Source organism: Callithrix jacchus, chromosome 13, assembly GCF_049354715.1.
Source record: "Callithrix jacchus isolate 240 chromosome 13, calJac240_pri, whole genome shotgun sequence".
Lineage (NCBI taxonomy): Eukaryota > Metazoa > Chordata > Mammalia > Primates > Cebidae > Callithrix > Callithrix jacchus.
The window spans coordinates 8,904,590-8,924,230 of NC_133514.1; the positions used below are offsets into that span (position 1 = coordinate 8,904,590).

The following is a 19,641-nucleotide window of genomic DNA, read 5'->3' on the forward strand; positions in this document are numbered from 1 at the left end:
CCTCCAGCAGCAGCACCTGGGTAAGAATCCCACTCTCCTCCTCTCACAACACCCAGTGAGACAGACATGCCACCCAGAGGGAACCAGGCCACTGCAAATGGTAGAACTGCATGAATGGCAGTAGGACAAACGTTTCGTTTATATCACTGTCTCAGAGAGAGAGAAGATACTTTAAAGCAACAGGCGTTACATCCAAAGATTATCCTGACTCCTCAAGGATGGCTTCCTTTACTCTCCAGGTTTAGGAAAACAACAAAAACAATTCTTTTTCACATAGAAAGTGAAGAGACCTCCTTCCCAAGGTGGAAAAACTAAAAAGAAAAGTGAATGATACAGGTTTTGCCCCTTAAAACACATTCTAATGGTAAGTGATGTATTTCTCAAATATTGCCAGAAAATTTAGCATAAAACCCCAAATTATCATTACCTCGCAGCAGAGGATTACATAATTGACTGCACCTGGGCAGTGCATAGCCATGAACGCACAGGGGGATAAGAAAAGAGAAACTGTCATCTCACTGCCTCCCACTGGATGGTCTGCTCAAACTTTCCTCTCCTTCCACAGGGATCCTATTCCCCTTCTCCAAAGAAGTTTTTGTGCTATTTCAAAGTTTCAAGAAATTAAGAGGATATTCAAAATAAGAGTTCTTTACGCTACTTTAAGAATTGTTTTTGGATGAGGCACAGTGTCTCGTGTCTGTAATTCCAGCATTTTGGGAGGCCAAAGCGGGTGGATCATTTAAGGTCATGAGTTTGAGACAAGCCCGGCCAATGTGGTGAAACCCTGTCTCCATGAAAAATACAAAAATTAGCTGGGCATGATAGCTTGTGCCTGTAATCCCAGCTACTTTGGAGGCTGAAGCACGAGAATTGCTTGAGCCTGGGAGGTAGAGGTTGCAGGGAGCTGAGATCACCCCAGTGCACTCCTGTCTGGACAACAGAGTGAAACTCCATCTCAAAAACAAACAAAAAAAAAAAGAATAGTTTTTAAACAAAAAAAATTAATAGGATACTCAAATTAAGAGCTCTTTAAGATTTGTTTTTAAAAACACAAGAAGAGTTCATTTTCTCAAGTTTTCTGATATATTTTATGACACGTCTTTAGTTTCTCATGGCAGTGTTTTAATTCCACCTTCTTCACTCCCTCTCTCTTCCCCATTGTTAACACTTGGAAATCAATGGGAGATGTTCTCCACAGGAACCAAATCTGATCCTTTGAAATAGCAGCCACAGCACTGGGGCTTGAGGACTGAGGTCACCAGTTAGAGGAATGTGTTTCGTTCTCATTAGGGCCCAAAAGGGATTCAATTAAAAAGGTAGACCCCAGCCAGAGAGAGGAGGCTACAGTACAAGCTCATCTCCTGCAGAGTCCCATCCTGGCTTCCTTATTGCTACTCCTTGCAGAAGCCCAGCAGGAAATGATGGCAAATTCCATTTCCTATAAAATGAGGAAAATGTAGAAGAAATTCTGTTTGCAAGGGTCGGGCAGGTGGAGAGTTTTTCTTTCCCACACCTGGGCCTTAAGAGAAGTGAGAGAGAAGGACAGAGATGGGTGCAGCTCACTGATGCTGCAGGAAGGCATTCTCGCATTGCTATAAAGAGGTTTAATTTGCTCATAGTTCTGCAGGCTGTACAGGAAGCACGGTGCTGACATCTGCTTGGCTTCTGGGGAGGCCTCAGGAAACTTACAATCACGACAGAAGGCAAAGGGGAAACAGGCATGTCACATGGCAAAGACAGAACGAGAGAGAGAGAGAAGGGAGGTGCCACACCATTTCAGACGACCAGATCTTGCAAGAACTCACCATATCAGGAACAGCCCCATTTGTGAGAAATATGCCCCCGTGATCCAGTCAGCTCCCACCAGGCCCCACCTCCAGCACTGAAGGTTACAGTTCCACATGAGGTTTGGGCAGGGACACAGACCCAAACCAGATCAGACGCCACCCCCAGGAAGCAGGGGAGGAGGGAGAACAAGCTCTCTCACCTCATCCTTGCTCCTCCTCTAATTAGCTCCCTATTGCTCCCGTGAGAATTTACCAGAATAGTTAATGGCTTAGAACACAGAGGTCTGCGTTAGTGGCAGGAGGACAAATGCTTCCATTATGTTGCCGTCTTACAAAAGAAGCTCCTTTGAATCGACAGGAACTGCATGGGAAGTCTGACTTGACTCCTTGAGGATGGTTTCCTTCACTCTCCAGGTTTAGGAAGACAACAGAAACAATTCCATTTCAAATACAAAGTGAAGCGACCTCCTTCCGTACATGAAAAGCTAAAAAAGAGAAGCAAATGGTATGGTTTTGCCACTTAAAACGTTTCAATTGCCGGTGATGTATTTTTCGAACTCTATTAACGTTCTGAAGAAGTCCAAAATGAGTGTCATGGGGCTAAAATTAGGATGTCACTAGATCTGGTTCCTCCTGGAACCCAGAGAAGAATGTACGCCTTGCTGCTTCCAGCTTCTAGGGGTGGCCAGGCCCTCTGGACTCATGGCTGCATCACCCCATCTCTGCCTGAGTCACCATGTCTCCTCTGACTTTCATCCTCCTGCCTCTTTCTGATAAGACCACTGGGTGATGACATTGGGTCAATCTTGACCATCCAAGATAATCTTCCCATCTCAAGATCCTTAGCACGATCACTTCTGCAAAGTCTTGTGTGCCTAAAAGGCCATTATTTTTAGGTTCCAGGGATTAGGACAGGGGCACCATTCAGGGTATGGGCACTGTTGAGCCCACCCTTCTCTGATCTCCTGCAGGTACTTCCTATCACCTGAACCCAATCAAGGCCAGAGGGCAAAGGCAACTGTTGATGCAGCCAACAGAGGCCAGCCTCCCAGGGCACAGCCCACAATGAAGAAGTGGGGGACATGTCTCCATGAGGCACACAGAGGTCACCAGCATGTGTTCTATACCCCTGGGTCTTCATACGTGGAGCTCAAAACTTGTCCATTGCCTGTAAATGCAGCTTAGTAGACTCAGTACCAGTTAAAGGCAAGCTCCCTCATCATCTGATATGGTTTGACTGTGTCCTCATCCAAATCTCATCTTGTACTACAATTCCCATAATTCCTATTTGTTGTGGGAGGGACCTGGTGGGAGGTAATTGAATCATGGGAGCAGTTATATCCATACTGTTCTTATGATAGTGAATGAGTTCTCACGAGTTCTGATGGTTTTAAGGGGCTTTCGCCCCTTTTGCTCAGCACTGCTCCTTGCTGCCACCACATGAAGAAGGATGTGCCTGGTTCCCCTTCTGCCATGTCTGTAAGATTCCTGAGGCCTCTCCAGCCGTGCTGAACTGTGAGTCAATGAAATTTCTTTCCTTTATAAATTACCCAGTCTTGGTATGTCTTCATTAGAGGCATGAGAATGAACTAATACACCATGCTTTCAGACTCTTGACCCATCAGGAGTCAATGTCCTCAAATCATAAAGTTTGAAAGTAAAGGAGGCTCTGTATTTTGCGATGTACACCCCCATCAAGTGGTTTTCAATTCATTTCTGCTTCAGAGGAAAGAGCAATAAAATTATTGTTCACATATATTGCAAATATTTGAAATGCTACATTAATTGTAATTTTTACATAAATCTCACATCATCCTCAGATTCATTACTTTCCTAAAGGTAACATGGGTACTCAGTTGGAATCAGCTAAATTTTTGTTGACAACTTGCAACTCTTCTTGCAAATGCGTGTTGTGATTTACACTGAAGTTGACATTTGATGCTTAGTAGTATATTGTGCATTACTCCTAAATTAAAAAATAAATGAGTGAATGGCTCAAAGTTCATTCACTGAAATATAACACAGAACTAGTGTTGAGAATAGTAAACAGAATTGAAAAATTCAAAGTTATATGTACATTGGTATATTGGCCTGTTCAGGCTGCCATAGCAAGATCCACAGACTAGATGGCTTAAGAAACAGAATCCTATTTCTCATAGTCCTGGGGGTTGCAAGTTCAAGATCAAAAAACCATTAGGGTTTCCAGTGAGGCCCTGTATTAGTCTGTTCTCATACTGCCAGGAAAGTCATGTCCAAGACTGGGTGCTACATAAAGGAAAGAGGTTTAACTGATTCACAGTTCCACATGGCTGCGGAGCCTCACAATCATGGTGGAAGGCAGAGGAGGAGGAGTAAAGTCACATGTTACATGGCAGCAGGCAAGAGAGCATATGCAGGCGAATTGCCCTCCATAAAACCATCAGATCTCATGAGACCCATTCACTATCATGAGAACAGCAGTATGGGGGTAACTGCCCCCATGATTCAATTACCTCCCACCAGATCCCACCCACCATACATGGGGACCATGGGAACCACACTCAAGAAGAGATCTGGGGGGGGGGGTCACAGCCAAACCACATCAGGCCCTCTCTTTTGCTTGCAGATAGCTGCCTTCTCTGTGTCCTCACAAGGCCTTTCCTATATGCTTACATGGAAAGAGAGAGAGAGAGAGAGAGAGAGAGAGAGAGAGAGAGAGAGAGAGAGAGAGAGAGAGCGAGCTACAACATATAAAATTTGGGGGACACAATTCAGTCTATAACCATTGTGAGCAAGATTTTCATGGGAGCGTAGAATTTGAAATTACATGTGTTGGGACAATTCATCCAAAAGTGTGATTTCTTCCACACAATTGAAAAAGAAAGGAAAAGATTTTTTTTTTTAATCCAATAGCAATTATTTGAAAAATGGACTTTAATGGACCAATGATCCACTTGCTCCTGCCTCCCAGTGAACTGAAAGTTGTGAGATTTTTCTAAAGAACAGCACAAAGCCATCAAACCCTCACATCATTTTCAAAGAGAGTAAAGTCACCTCTCTGATAAACCAGGTTTATTTTTCAGAAAGAAAAAGTGCAAAATAATGCTCTACATCCAAAATTAGCTTTTTATCTTAAAAAGGCAGAGAAGAAATCAAAATCTAAATACGTTTACAGGATTTAAAAGATGATAGTTTCTAGTGGGAAGAAACAGCAGTTTAGAAATCCAGCGCCTGTCTATCAAACACCTACTGCGTTCCAGGCACTGGAAACGCACCTGCGCACACAGTGCAGCCGCACGTCTGGGGACCTTGTTTGCCGGTGGGAAAATGTAAACAAGTCAGCAAAGTCACTACTGATTGCAGTAAATGCCGGGGAGAAATTAAACAGCGTGATGGGACTGAGTGACCTGGGACACCACTTCAGAAAAAGCCTCTCTGGAGAGGTGCCATCTGAGGACATATCTGAGATGCAAAAGAGCCAGGCATGCAAAGAGAACCAGGGGGAGATGAGTGCAAACACACGGGGGTGAGCAGGTCCCTGGATGGCTAGTCCAAAAAGGCCAGTGCGGCTGGAGACCCCGGCGAGGGCCAATCCAGAAAGAGGTTTTCTTTTCCCCCTGGAGCCAATGTGATGACATATTATGGAGCATCTTTAGAAATCGCATTCCAACGCTATAACCAAACATGGAAAAAGAATCCTTTTTAGGCCCAGTTGCAGCTCAGACAGGAATGAGGGATTCACTCCCTGCAACCTTGAAAGCTCAAACATTCAGTGCACCTCTGAGTGCAATAGATGCTCATCGATTCAGTGTCTCGGTGTCTGAACATTTTCTTGAGTAAGAAAATGCTCTATAATTTCCGGGGCCATATTTGATAAAATATCCAAAACTGTATTATAGAGCCACCAAACAATTGCTGTCATTCCTGACAACCTATAATTGAGAGTACAGATTTTTCATTTCATAGAAAGAAAGGACACTGGACGCTTGAATCTGACCTCACACTCGGATTTGGCACCAGTGAGTTGGATAACAGATACCACAGGGAGAGACAGCTATCGTGATCACTCTTTAAAATAAGAAGAAGAAGAAATAAAAATAACTTATTTAAGGTAGTATTTTGTATTTTATTTTTTGTTACTTTTTTTTTTTTTTTTTTTTGCGACGGAGTTTCGCTCTTGTGACCCAGGCTGGAGTGCAGTGGCGCAATCCCGACTCACTGCAACTTCCGCCTCCCTCGTTCAGGCAGTTCTCCTGCCTCAGCCTCCCGAGTACCTGGGATTACAGGCACCCACCACCATACCCAGCTAATTTTTGTATTTTATAGTAGAGATGGAGTTTCACCATGTTGGCCAGAAGGGTCTCGATCTCCTGACCTCATGATCCACCCACCTCAGCCTCCCAAATTGCTGGGATTACAGGCATGAGCCACCATGCCAGGCCTATTTCTGTTACTTTAAAATGGTGGTGATTTCTTTCTCATGAAATTACAGACCTGATAGTTTGAGAAACGCCATTCTAAACAGAAGCATGATTTTCAATTAATTAGCAAATATCCTCTTTATTTTTTCCTGTCTCATATATGCTAATTGGAATCTCTTCAAATGTGAAATTATATGTTTCATGTCATATCTTTATCACCTGTCAAAGATCAAACAGCGTTAATAAGGCGAATGGTGCCACATTCTTGTAAGGAAACTAATACACTCTGTGGTGTCTTAGATGTGTTTTGTCCAAAAATAAAATGTCAGAGAAAGAAGAAAAGGCCCTAGAAGAAGAGATTTGATGAGTGTTGAATACAGGTAACACCTTTCAAACCAAACACTTTTACACTTGCGAAAAGTTCCAAAAGATAGATAGTAGCTACCTGTGCTCACATAAACAGGGAAGCACCTTTTGAAATTTCTGATGAAACATAAACAGAGATGGAGGGATAAGAAGAGGATAACACCTAGGTTTTCTTCTAGGGTTAGAGATAAGTCTGTGTCCTTTGTAGAAACCTGAATGAATCTGGAAACCATCATTCTCAGCAGACTGACACAAGAACAGAAAATCAAACACCACATGTTCTCACTCATAGGTGGGTGTCGAACAATGAGAACACATGGACACAGGGGAAGCATCACACACTGGGGTCTGTTGTTGGGGGGCTAGGAAGGGACAGTGGCGGGTGGGGAGGTTGGGGGGGATAACATGGGAAGAAATGCCAGATATAGGTGACTGGGGAATGGAGGCAGCAAACCACCTTGCCAAGTATGTACCTATGCAACAGTCCTACGTGATCTGTACATGTACCCCAGAATCTGAAGCACAATTTAAAAAAAAAGAAGAAAAAGATGATAACACCTGTTTGCTTACAAATAAAACTAAAGTCAAGACAAGGTGTAAAGGGCACATTTGTTTTAAGGACTCAGGGGTGTCCGAGATAACCCAGTGGAAGAGATTCAGCCATGACACAGGAAGGCATGGGAACCAGCAGGACTGCTATGTACAGTTGTGGAGATTGTGCACTGCACAAGTGCATCTGGCCAAGGGAGCAACTGGAACACAGAAAGTCATCGGGGAATGACAAAAAACCCGCCTACAGTCCTTTTCCAGACCACGCACTTTTGCACACAGCTACATTCATTTAAGTGAGCAGATCTCACAGGAAGCAATTTTGCCTTCCAGGAAACACTGGCAATATCTGAACACATTTTTGATTGTCACAACTTGACATACATGCTACTGGCACCTAGTGAGTAGTGGCAAGGAAAGCTCCTCTAAACATTCTACACAGGACAGCCCCCGAAAGCAGAATTATCTGGCCCAAATGGCCACACTGCTGAGGTTGAGAATCTCCAATCTAAAGATGACATTTTCTAATTCATACCAAGATGCAGCCCAGTGGGAAAGCCATGGGCCCACAGGGATGCCGCTCTCCAGTGGAAAAACAACCTGTTCTGATTTCACAAAGGACCTTGTCGGAACCAGGGACTCTAAATCCACTGTCTGGTCTCTCAGCCCTGTCTCCTCCCCTTTTCTCTCCTTCCTCTCTTTCCCTCCCTCTGCTTCCCTCTCTCTCTCTCTCCCCATCTCCCTCACCCTCTCCTTCTCTCTTTTTTCACTTCTTCTCCCACTTCCTGTCTCTCTCTCCATCTCACTCTCTCTCTTTCTCTATCTCTCTGCATCTACCTTCACTGACATATCTAGAAATAGACAGGAGCTCATCCCTGATTTGAGATGATGGAGCCACATTTTACACATGACTCTCGTGTCCCTTTCCTCTCTTCCCACTGCGGAAGGTAGACCAGGCTGGAGAGGTCCCTTGAGTTGAGCAAAGGGGCCAACATGTGGCCACAGAAACACCCTTCACTCCTCATCCTTCCCACTTACGGAAATGTTGCTGATCCCCAGTTACATGCTGGCTGAGCACTCTGCTGGGGAAGGAGAATCAGAACGTGATCCCCACACTCTAGACACAGGAGCCTTTGCAGGGACACAGACGTGTAGCCAAATACAGCATGTCATATGGTTCCTGTGATGCTCTTTGTCATAGTCCGAGTAGAGAATAAGAAGCTGGGAAAAAAGAGAAAATGAACAAGCTGGAACTGTTTGATAAACAGAATAAGCTCCGTACGGAGACATAACGGATCATTTCCACTGAAAAGACACACACAGTAATACTGAGTGGGTGCAGTTATCATTTTTCATCTTGTTATGTTTAGAACATAAAACTGGATTAAACTCAGAATCAAGTGTCCTAGGACAAAAAGCAATGCTCACATCCAGTTCTCATCAGTATATTGCAACACCTTTAGAATTCTAAAAAAAATATACTGAGAAAAGTATAAGCAGGAAACATCACACTCGAGACGGGCAAACACACACGCATAATTGCAATTAATTTCAGTTACACTAAAGAGAAGGCATTCAGAAGTACCTAGGCATTGGCAGTTCTTTGTAATCTGTTTCAAATAAAAAGTTGGCTTTATGTTTACATATCAATGCAAATTAGCTATCGTTAATAATAGATCTTTATCCTATAAGAACATATTGTTACAGAACATTAAGAGTGCTCTAGATGCTGCCTATTCATTACATTTCCTCATGCACAATCACCTAACAGCAACATTGGGAATGACAAGTATAAAGTCTGAGGGTAGAAAAAAAGAAAAAAAAAAAATCAGCCGCTGCTTGGCCACCTGGTGCTGCAGACTGAGTTTCCCGACTGTGGGTTTCCAGGAAGCCCACGCCAAGCCTGTTGATGCGCAGGGCATTTATTAAGGAGAGGAAGGGAAGAAAGCAGGCAGAAGTGGGCAGAGCAGAAGTTACACTGGGAGGCATTTCAACAGCCTTGTTAACCACTGGGAACTCAGCCCTTGGACAGGCCCTGCAGAGCCATCCAGAGTGGGGCCGGGAGCTGGGGGCTCAGCCTTCTGTATCCATCACCCTAGGCCCGGGGCCATCCAGAGTGGGGCCGGGAGCTGGGGGCTCAGCCTTCTGTATCCATCACCCTAGGCCCGGGGCCATCCAGAGTGGGGCCGGGAGCTGGGGGCTCAGCCTTCTGTATCCATCACCCTAGGCCCGGGGCCATCCAGAGTGGGGCTGGGAGCTGGGGGCTCAGCCTTCTGTATCCATCACCCTAGGCCCGGAGCCATCCAGAGTGGGGCCGGGAGCTGGGGGCTCAGCCTTCTGTATCCATCACCCTAGGCCCGGGGCCATCTGGGAGGGCAGAAGTGGGGGCCAGGTGGCTCTCTGCAGCTGCAGTGACCTGTGAAGGGGCTGAGAGCAGGAGACTGTGCACAGCTGTCCCCCAACACTGAGGCAAGGAGGCCTTTACTGAAGGTATCATCACAGTGTCCACCACGCCTGCCACGCCCGACAATGTACCAGCATGCCAAGCTGATACCTTTACAGGACTGAAATCACCGACGGATGTAATGGTGGTGCTTTCATATCCATGTCTTTGTTCATTCAAGCAGCATTTATTAAGTGTTAAGTATGTGCTGGGTGCCGTGTTAGGCACCGTTTTCCATGAGGGACACTGATTCAGTGGCCATCTTGTCTGTACCATCCAACTGTTTTACTTCTGGCCGTCATCCCAGAAAACTCTAGTGGCTTAAACAACAAATGGTTATTTCTCAATGTTCAGAAGACTGAGAAGTCCTCGATCAGGGTGCTGGCAGAGCTGGTATCTGGCTTCTAGACAGACACCTTCCCATTGAATCCTTGTGTGGCAGAGAGAGAAGCACGATCTTTCAGCTCCTCTTATGAGGGCACTGATTCCACTCATGAGAGCAGCACCCTCCTGATCTATTCACCTCTCAAAGGCCCCACTCTTACCACCTCTCCACTGAGGGCCAGAGTTCCAACAGAAGAAGTTTCTGGGGGATACAAACATTCAGTCCGTAACACCCACCCACCTGACCCACACCCTAAGAAATGCAAGTGCTTTGTGCTCCAAACACTCCCGTTGCATGGTTAATATTAGAGCTTAATCAAGATCAAAATATCCAGCTATAAATTTAAAACCTAAATAAGAGTGAGAAGAGGAAGTAACAGGGCAGAAGGAAGGAAAGAAGTTATTCCTTTACAGAAAAGATGGTAGAGTGAGGTGAACTGAATGAACAAGGCCTTTTCCCCCTGTCATATATCTGGGTCCAAGCTTCAGCTTGTCCACATACAAGCAATGTAACCTAAACTTCTCTTGAGTTTTTCATTATGAAATGGATGCCTACATTATGTGACTTTTGTCAGGGTTACATAAGATCTGTGCAGAGGAGGGACGCTGGCCCAGAGCGGTCATGGGGTCACAGTGACCACAGCCTCTTCCTCAGATTCATCACCAGCCTCTCCAGCACCATTACCAAAGCACCAGTGCTGCAGGCCAGGCAGGAGGTACCCTTCTGCCGCTGACACGCCAATAGTAAGTCCCTGCGAGTAACAGCACGGGTTTAGTCACGCTGCTTACCAAGGTCCCACAACTGTGTTTCTGCTCCATAGAAGACCCTTCTCACTTCCAACATAACGTGAAATTTACTATTATTAAAAACGACTAGCTGAGCCAGGTGGCTCCTGCCTGTAATCACAGGCCAAGGTAGGTGGATCACCTGAGGTCAGGAGTTCGAGACCAGCCTGACCAACATGGTAAAACCTCATCTCTACTAAAAATACAAAAATTGGCCTGGCATGGTAGCAGGTGCCTGTAATCCCAGCTACTCAGGGGGCTGAGGCAGAAGAACTGCTTGAACTCTGGAGGCGGAGGTTGCAGTGAGCCAAGATGGCACCATTGCTCTTCAGCCTGGGTGACAAGAATGAAACTGTATCTCAAAGAAAAAAAGAAAAGACTTGAGGCAGAAGCCACATCCACCACTGAACCATGAGCAGAAAACCAAGGCAGCAGGGTGAGGCACAGCAGCCGCTGCAGAGCGACCCATAGCAGAAACGCAGGTCAGACATGGACAGAAGTGCAGTGTCCTCGATAAGAAGCATCTAGCACTGTGGCCGTTACAGAGTGCAGAAGTGAACCCTCCTTTGAAATCGACTGAGAAAAACACTTGCTTAAAATTCCCACGTGGAGAAAGAGCAGCTGGCTGGAAGTTTCTGCCAACTCTATTAAGTGCCTTGAAAACAAGAAGCGGAAGCAGCACAGAGCAGCACAGAAACCAGAAATAAGCCCAGCAGGTTTCAAGGAGGAAGGTAGTGCCATTCCCTGTAGATGCCCCGAGTCACAGGCATTGATGTGGGGACGCTGAATCTGGAGGGAGATACCAGCTTCCCGGCACGTGGTCATAAGGCTGGTGTGTGGGTATGAGAGAATGCATACGTGATTGTTACTCTGAATTCACCTCCCACAGCACAGTTTCAGTCATTTGCATATACTCCTTATCTCTGTGAATATCTAAATTCTTTAAATCCCTCCAGAGTATTCCTGGGTGAAGTCTAAGCCAAGGACTACAGTCGTGTGTGTTCGTGGTAAAAAATCAGATAAGAAGCTCGCTTGGACCCACTACAGGGATGTTGCCTTTTTTTTGACACCATTAAAATAGGATGTCCCATTTGTCTTCCCAATCACCACCACATGGGGAGGCCTCATCATCCATTTCTATAAGAAGATAAGGTTGTGGGGGAGGTGGAGAAGCAGCTATGGGTCCCCAGCTATGCCAAGCCAGGGTGGCTGCCACTGCTGCCTGGCTCAAAGCCTGTGCCCTCCTCATTTTCCCCACCTCGTTGGCTGTGATTTTCCACTGAGAAAACTTATCCCATTAAAACTTCTGGTTCACTCAGTGAACCTCCACACATGGCTCCTGAGAAGCACAGACCCGTCATCTTACCCATCTCTCCCACACCAACAAATTTCCTACTCCTTGCCTCCCTCTCAACCGCTGATAAGATGCTCTAAGAATGAGACTCTTTGAACTTTTTCTTTTTTTTTTGAGAGGGAGTCTGACTCTGCCTCCCAGGCTGGAGTACAGTGGCATGATCTCAGCTCAGCTCACTACAACCTCCGCCCCCAGGTTCAAACAGTTCTCCTGCCTCAGCTTCCTGAGTAGCTAGGATTATAGGTACCCACCACCACGCCTAGCTAATGTTTGTATTTTTAGTAGAGATAGAGTTTCACTATGTTGTCCAGGCTGGTCTTGAACTCCTAACCTCAAGTGATCTGCCCATCTCAGCCTTCCAAAGTGCTGGGATTACAGGCCTGAGCCACTGTGCCCAGCCCCCATGAAATCTTCAAGCCAAAACCCTGAGCCTCAGACAGACTCGGGGGCTTTGCAGCACACAGCCTAGTTATCCAGATGATAAATGATCCTCCGGCCACAAACAACACATACTTCGCTCTTCTGTGTGCAAACCAAAATCTTCACTTAAACACTGTGTATAAGTTTCTTCTCATGTCACTATCAAGAAATATCAAGACTGGGTAATTGGTAAAGAAAAGAGGGCTGGGCGTGGTGTCTGACACCTGTAATGCCAGCACTTTGGGAGGCTGAGGTGAGTGGATCACTTGAGGTCAGGAGTCCGAGACCAGCCTTGCCAAGACGGTGAAACCCCATCTCTACTAAAAATACAAAAAGTTAGCCAGGCATGGTGGCAGGGGCCTATAATCCCAGCCACTCTTGAGGCTAAGGCAAGAGAATCATTTGAACCCAGGAGGCGGAGGTTGCTGTAAGCCTAGATCACGCCACTGCACTCCAGCCTGGGCAACAAGAGCAAACTCCATCTCAAAAAAAAAGAGGTTTAACTGACTCAGAGCTCTGCTTGACTGGGGAGGCCTTGGGAAACTTCCAATCATGGCAGAAGGCACCTCTTCACAGGGCAGCAAGAGAGAGAGTGGGTGCCCAGCGCATGTGGAGGCCCCTTAAAATGCCATCAGATCTTGTGCGAAGTCACTCACTACCACACGAACAGCATTGGGGAGACCAGCCTGTAGATTCAGGGACCTCCACCTGGTCCTGCTTTTGACGTGTGGGGGTTATGACAACCAGCTGAGGTTTGGGTGCACACGGAGGCAAAGCACGTCATTGCTCCTTGTGCTGCCCTCCAAGCTCCCATCTCAGAAAGAAAATAGTTAACTCTACAAAAGACTTAGAGAAACACCTGGGAGGATTCAACTGTTACTAGAACAAACTGGGACTCAAAAGAATTTCACAGTTTTACACCATACTGGAGCCACAGAAGTAATGTGGCCTATGTCAATAACGTGAGGAAGTCAGGTGTGAGCATGACATTTGGGTGCCATGGTGCGCAGCTTGAACCACCCTTTAAAAGAGACATAACTCCAGATCAGGCTTTTTTCAAACATTGCTCTGCCATGGAGGAACTGAGCATTAATGTAAAATTTCCATTACAAAAGTCCAGGTTTCACTGTGGTTCAAATCCTAGACTTCGAGGATGCACAGCTCGTTAGGCATTTCAATCATGCCCGACAGTTCCTTGCATTGTCCTCTTCTCAGTACAGCCATTTTTTCCCTAATTATATTGATTTTAGCAAATTGGAGTGTCCGTCTGAGCTGATTTTCAAATATGACAGCAAAAGCTTTCTGTGAAAGAAGAAACAAATGCATTGTGCAGCACTGAGCTGCTCGACTCCCTCAGACTTCACAGAGGAAACAGCACGCGAAGGAAAGTGAAAACTGCCTGATGAAATGAGGGCATTCTGAAAGATAAACAGCCACTTCAATTCCAGGCAATCACGGCTACACCTCTTAAGTGATCGTTATTTTTCTTGCCTGAAAACTAGATGCAAATCAAAGGTTGAATCCATATTTACAATTTCAACTTTTTTTTTTTTTCTGAGATGGAACCTTGCTCTGTCATCCAGGCTGGAACGCAGTGTTGCAATCTCAGCTCACTGCAACCTCTGGCTTTGGGTTCAAGCAATTCTCCTGCCTCAGCCTCCCAAGTAGCTGAGATTACAGGTATGTATCACCACACCTCACTAATTGTGGTATTTTTAGTAGAGAAAGCGTTTCACCAAGTTGGCCAGGCTGGTCTCGAACTTCTGATCTCAAAGCATCCACCTGGCTTGGCCTCCCAAAGTGCTGGGATTACAGACGTGACACACTGTACTCGGCCTAGAATTTCAACTTTATGCCTCAGAGGGTGATCAGGTGACAAATCAAACACTAAGTGATGTTTTAAAATCAAACTGCTGAAGTCTTTCACTGGCCATAGAGATGAGCAGCCTGAGAATCCCGCTTCCCTTTCTAAAAGCAGAACGCATTTCCCTCTGTGCTGGGCTGCTGCTCCTGAAGACCACATCTGCTCCCAGCACTTCACTCTAGATGAACTGGAACTGTCTCTACAGCCAAGACCACAGTCTTGAGCAGCAGATCTGTCTTTCCTGCAATCAGCCCAACATTTGTTCATGCATTCATTTATTCATTTATTTAAAAATATTTAGGCCGGGTGCGGTGGCTCACGTCTATAATCCCAGCACTTTGGGAGGCCGAGGCGGGTGGATCACTAGGTCAAGAGATCGAGATCATCCTGGTCAACATGGTGAAACCCCATCTCTACTAAAAAATACAAAAATTAGCTGGGCGTGGTGGCACAGCCTGTAATCCCAGCTACTTGGGAGGCTGAGGTGGGAGAGTTGCTTGAACCCAGGAGGCAGAGGTTGCAGTGAGCCGAGATTGTGCCATTGCACTCCAGCCTGGGTAATAAGAGCGAAACTCCATCTCAAAAAAATAAAAAATATTTAACAAATACTGACTATCAAATATTTGCCTGGCACTGTACTGGGAGCTTGATTACAGAGTGAACAGAATAAACATCATCCCCTGACCTGGGTCCCACACGTTTCCTCCTTGGCCCATTTCCATCCATGATACTCACACTCTCTGGGTCACACCGAGGAGGCATCGGGCCTGCATGCTGGCCTCTTCCTTTCCCCAGTGGCTGCCTCCATGTGGCCTTTCACGAGGTAAATGCAGCAGCTTCCTTGCAGCTTTCCCATTTCTCATCTTCTTCCACTGAACTAATGTCAGACTGAGTGTCGTGAAATGAGGAAACTGTCACAGGTAAGCTGGGGTTCTACATGTCCTGGCTCTCCCACTGCCTGCCACTTGCACGCAATTGTGGGAACCTCTTTGACTCCCTCTTCCATCTTGGGTGAAAGTGGACGATTTTACCCTGTTGTGAGGGGACACAAAAACCCCAACGGTCTCCTGAATACGCCTGGTTTGTCCGGCTCAGGACAGCCAAGGCAGGCCCTCCACTGCCACGAAGGTCACACCTGCAGCAAGTCACACCTTGCTCCTGCACCTGCATCTGCCCACAGTGAAAGCAGCGTGACATAGAGAGCCAGACACAGTGCCTCACAGTCCCCGAAATCCGATCTCTACATCCATGGTGGGTCTGTTTGCCTGGCCCCCATGTATCACCACAGCTGTGCTGACTTCTGAGAGGATTTGAAGTTCTTCCATGACCCCATGAGTGACAGTCCTCTGAGACATGCACGAGGGTGTAGCCTGTTCTCACCCGTTCCACAAAATGAAATCTGGCTTTCTTCTGGAATAGGGAAATGCAGCAACTTTCCAATCCCATCTGAGGAGTTAAAATCAAACCTCGGAAGAAATTTTCTGGCCAGGCGTGGTAGCTCACACCTGTCATCCGAGCACTTTGGGAGGCTGAGGCAGGTGGATTGCTTGAGATTAGGAGTGCAAGACTAGCTTGACCAACATGGAGAAATGCCGTCTTTACTAAAAATACAAAAATTAGCCAGGTGTGGTGGCATGTACCTGTAATCCCAGCTACTCTGGAGGCTGAGGCAGGAGAATCACTTGAAGCTGGGAGGTGGAGGTTGCAGTGAGCCGAGATCAAGCCATCGCACTCCAGGCTGGATGACGGAGTCTCAGACAAAAGAGATATATACAAGAAAAGAAAAGTTTCTAAGTAAATTTACAAGATCATTCCCATGTCCCATCAGGAGTTCATCCCATTTCGTGCACAATTCCGATTCTTCATCTCTTAAGGCTTCTGAGGGTATAACCAAGTGCTTCGAGTGCTGGAGTCTCTAACAGTCACCAGGACCAGCACCCATTAATCCTGGTTCCATACTCACATAAAAAGCCTAGAATGTTACACCTGAGAACTGACCACGCACTTCAGGAACAGATATGAAAACTCCATTTATCTTCTCACACCCCAGTTCTGCCTGGTCTGGGTATGGAGATGCTTCCTCTCAAAGGACATTGCACTGTGTATCAGTCAGGATAGGCTAAGAAAGTAACAAATAATCCCAAACTCTCACGGGGCTCAGACAACAAGTTTTGTGTTTTGCTCCAAAACACATCTCCATCTCCAAGATTCCATCTTGGGCAGGAATAGGGGCTGAAAGGGCTTTTTTTTTTCCTGATCCTTGTTTCTAGACCCAGGCTGGTGGAGTCCATGCTTTCTGGAAAATCATGTTTCTGAGTCAGAGGAAAGAGAACAGGAAGAGGTTTACTAACAAGCTTCTTCTAAAAGCAAAGTTATATTTGATTGGTTGAACCCTCTCATGCCCACCACCCTACTTCAAAGGTAGGTGAGAAGAGACTTCTGCAAAGAGCCAGGGAGGATCGCAATATTCAATAGTCATTACCATAACCACCACAAACTTCCACTGAGTGCCAATCTCCACTAAGTACTGACCCTGGACCCCCAGTTGCCTGGGCCACCTGTCTAATCAAACACGAGCCTCTTTTAGATTTCTTCCACTCACCTGAGCAGGACCTGGCTACCAAAAAATGTCACCTAACACCTGCAGTTTCCCGCCATCTTCTGTGACTACCTACTGTGTCCGTGAGAATGTTCAGTCTGTAGACTGCCACTCAGAGAAGGTAGGTTAGTAACTAAGATCCCAGACCCTGGAAGGAGAACCCCTCAGTTTGAGTCCTACTTTACCATTTGCCAGCTTGCAAACTTAATCTACAGGTCTCAGCCTTTTCCGCTGTAAAGTAATGTTCGGGGCCAGCGTGGTGGCTCATGCCTGTAATCCCAGCACTTTGGGAGGACAAAGTGGGCACATCACCTGAGGTCGGGAATTGAAGGCTAGCCTGACCAACATGGAAAAAACCCATCTCTACAAAAAATATGAAAAGATTAGCCGGATGTGGTGGCACATGCCTGTAATCCCAGCTACTTGAGAGGCTGAGGCAGGAGAATCACTTGAACCCGGGAGGCGGAGGTTGCAGTGAGCTGAGATTGTGCCCTTGCCCTCCAGCCTGGGCAACAAGAATGAAACTCTGTCTCTACATAAAAAGATAAATACATAAACTAATGTTCGTAATAATACCTACATGACTGTGCTGCTATTGCACCGTTTGAAGGGATAAACAAATAGGCCTATACCTAGGCCAGCCTGGCTCACAGTAAGCACTAAATGAGTAAATGCTATATTATTATTACCAGGTGAGTCCACCATGTTGTTTATTGGCTTTTGTTGAATCAAGCCCCAGAAGCTTGTTCTTTGTAACCATGCTTCAGCAGTGGACAGAAAAGTAATCCCCTCTGTTTAGTTCTCTTGAAAATTAGATGCAAATCTAGAATGAAACACACGTTTTGCCATCTATTATGTGCCAACCATGTGGCTCCATTAGAAAGCTCTCTGGAGAAGCTTTATTCTACAGAAATGTGTATCTATTTCCATGGTGCATTTAAAAGCTTCTAACCTTCAAGTACATAATGTAGGATGAATTCAGACAACATAACAAAGTCCTATTTGATTCCATTCAAACCTAATACGTAGAAGCAGATCCAAACTACAGCAGAACTTGAGGATAAACTGAGAATCGCATAGCGAAATATTCCTTCATCCTAAAGAGTATGTAGGACAACCAAATGTGTACTTTTGTGCAAAAATTGGTTTAGATTATAGCTAGTAATTCTACAGTAATGAATTTCTAAATGAATTTAAGATACCCCCCTCCCAGAAAAAATCAAACCTCGAAAGAAAGTTTCTGGCCAGGCGTGGTAGCTCACACCTGTCATCCAAGCACTTTGGGAGGCTGAGGCAGGTGGATCGCTTGAGATCAGGAGTTCAAGACTAGCTTGACCAACATGGAGAAATGCCATCTCTACTAAAAATACAAAAAGTAGCCCGGTGTGGTGGCATGTATGTTACGTGACGTCACGTCACGTCACGTCACGTTACGTTGTCTTACATCTTCCTAATAGTTACAAAGCCCATCAGGATCTTCTACTTTTCAGGGCTTCACTCCCAACTCCAACAGAAACATCAGTCGAAGATACTGGCACACCTGACCCTCTTAAAGGTGGAAGACAGTGCAAGAGTGAGAGGCGTTTCTTCCTCAGAGTAAGAAGCCATCAAGAGTGATGATTCCACATAGCAAGTCCTTTTAATCGTCCACACTTGGAAGAGACTGATACATAGCATGGGCAGGATGGCCACAGAAACCCCGCAGAGCAGGGACTTGGGAGCCATAGTTCAAGCTGAAGAAGGGGCTAGAAGGCCTGTATCAGCATTGCTTGAACAATGATCTTCACCCAATACTGAGAAAGTGCCAATTGTTGATATTTAAAATGAGGAAGCGGGTTGATAGAGACAGCACCTCCCACCACACGCCTGCTCCACCTGCCGCTGGACGGGTGGGAGCTTCATAAAGCTCAAGAGGCCCAGGCAGAGCCCGGGAAACAGACCACCAGGCTTACCCCACTCAGCAATTTTGAACATGTTTCAAACTTAGAGAAAATTCGCAAAACTGTAACCATAATATTGCATTGTATCCCATTCGCTTTAAGTGTTCTCTCTATTTTTCCCACACCATCTATGAGTAAGTGGAAGACTTCAAGACACTCTATCCCTGAAGATTTCCATATGTCTTCTCAGAACAGGGACACTGTCCTATGTAACCATGACACAGCCATCAAAGTCAGGGAAGTGCATCTTAACATAAAACTCTGACGGGGATCCCCACAGGTTCCTAGCAGAGCTCGAGTCTGTTCAGGGACCATGTTCTACATACATTGTCTGGGCATGTCTGCCTCTGAGGCTGTGCTCCACACACCTGGACCACTGGGAACCAGAGGAGCACTGTGAGGTGGGTGAATAGATTAAAAACCTGTCTCATTTCCCCTTATTCTTATTAATCTGACACAGAATTCCCATAGCCCAGTATCCTTCCACCATTTTCTAAGCTGGCCAGATATTTCCACCACAGAAATTGAGGGCTGTTTTAGGTTTAGTCTATAGATAACCCCTTGCGTGAACTCTCACACGGAGTTTTTTAGCTTCTTACATTGTCTAGACTACGGGGCCTGTCCCTGCATCCCACACTCATGCACACACCACACATCCACACTCACTCACATTTCTTGTTTCCTTGTGTTCTTTCACTGACAAGTTTTCTTCTCCCTATCCTAACGCAATTCCCAAATTACAGGCAGAG

The 19,641-nt window shown here is 45.9% G+C and overlaps 1 long non-coding RNA gene across 1 annotated transcript; it reads right to left on the reverse strand.

The window, feature by feature from the left end:
* Positions 1-5,883: 5,883 nt before the first annotated feature.
* LOC144578850 (uncharacterized) lies at positions 5,884-17,513 on the reverse strand. Its single transcript, XR_013525271.1, has 2 exons — positions 15,994-17,513; positions 5,884-8,323 (listed from the first exon to the last, which is right to left on the reverse strand). It is a non-coding gene; the product is annotated as an uncharacterized LOC144578850 (long non-coding RNA).
* Between the last annotated feature and the right edge of the window lie 2,128 nt (positions 17,514-19,641).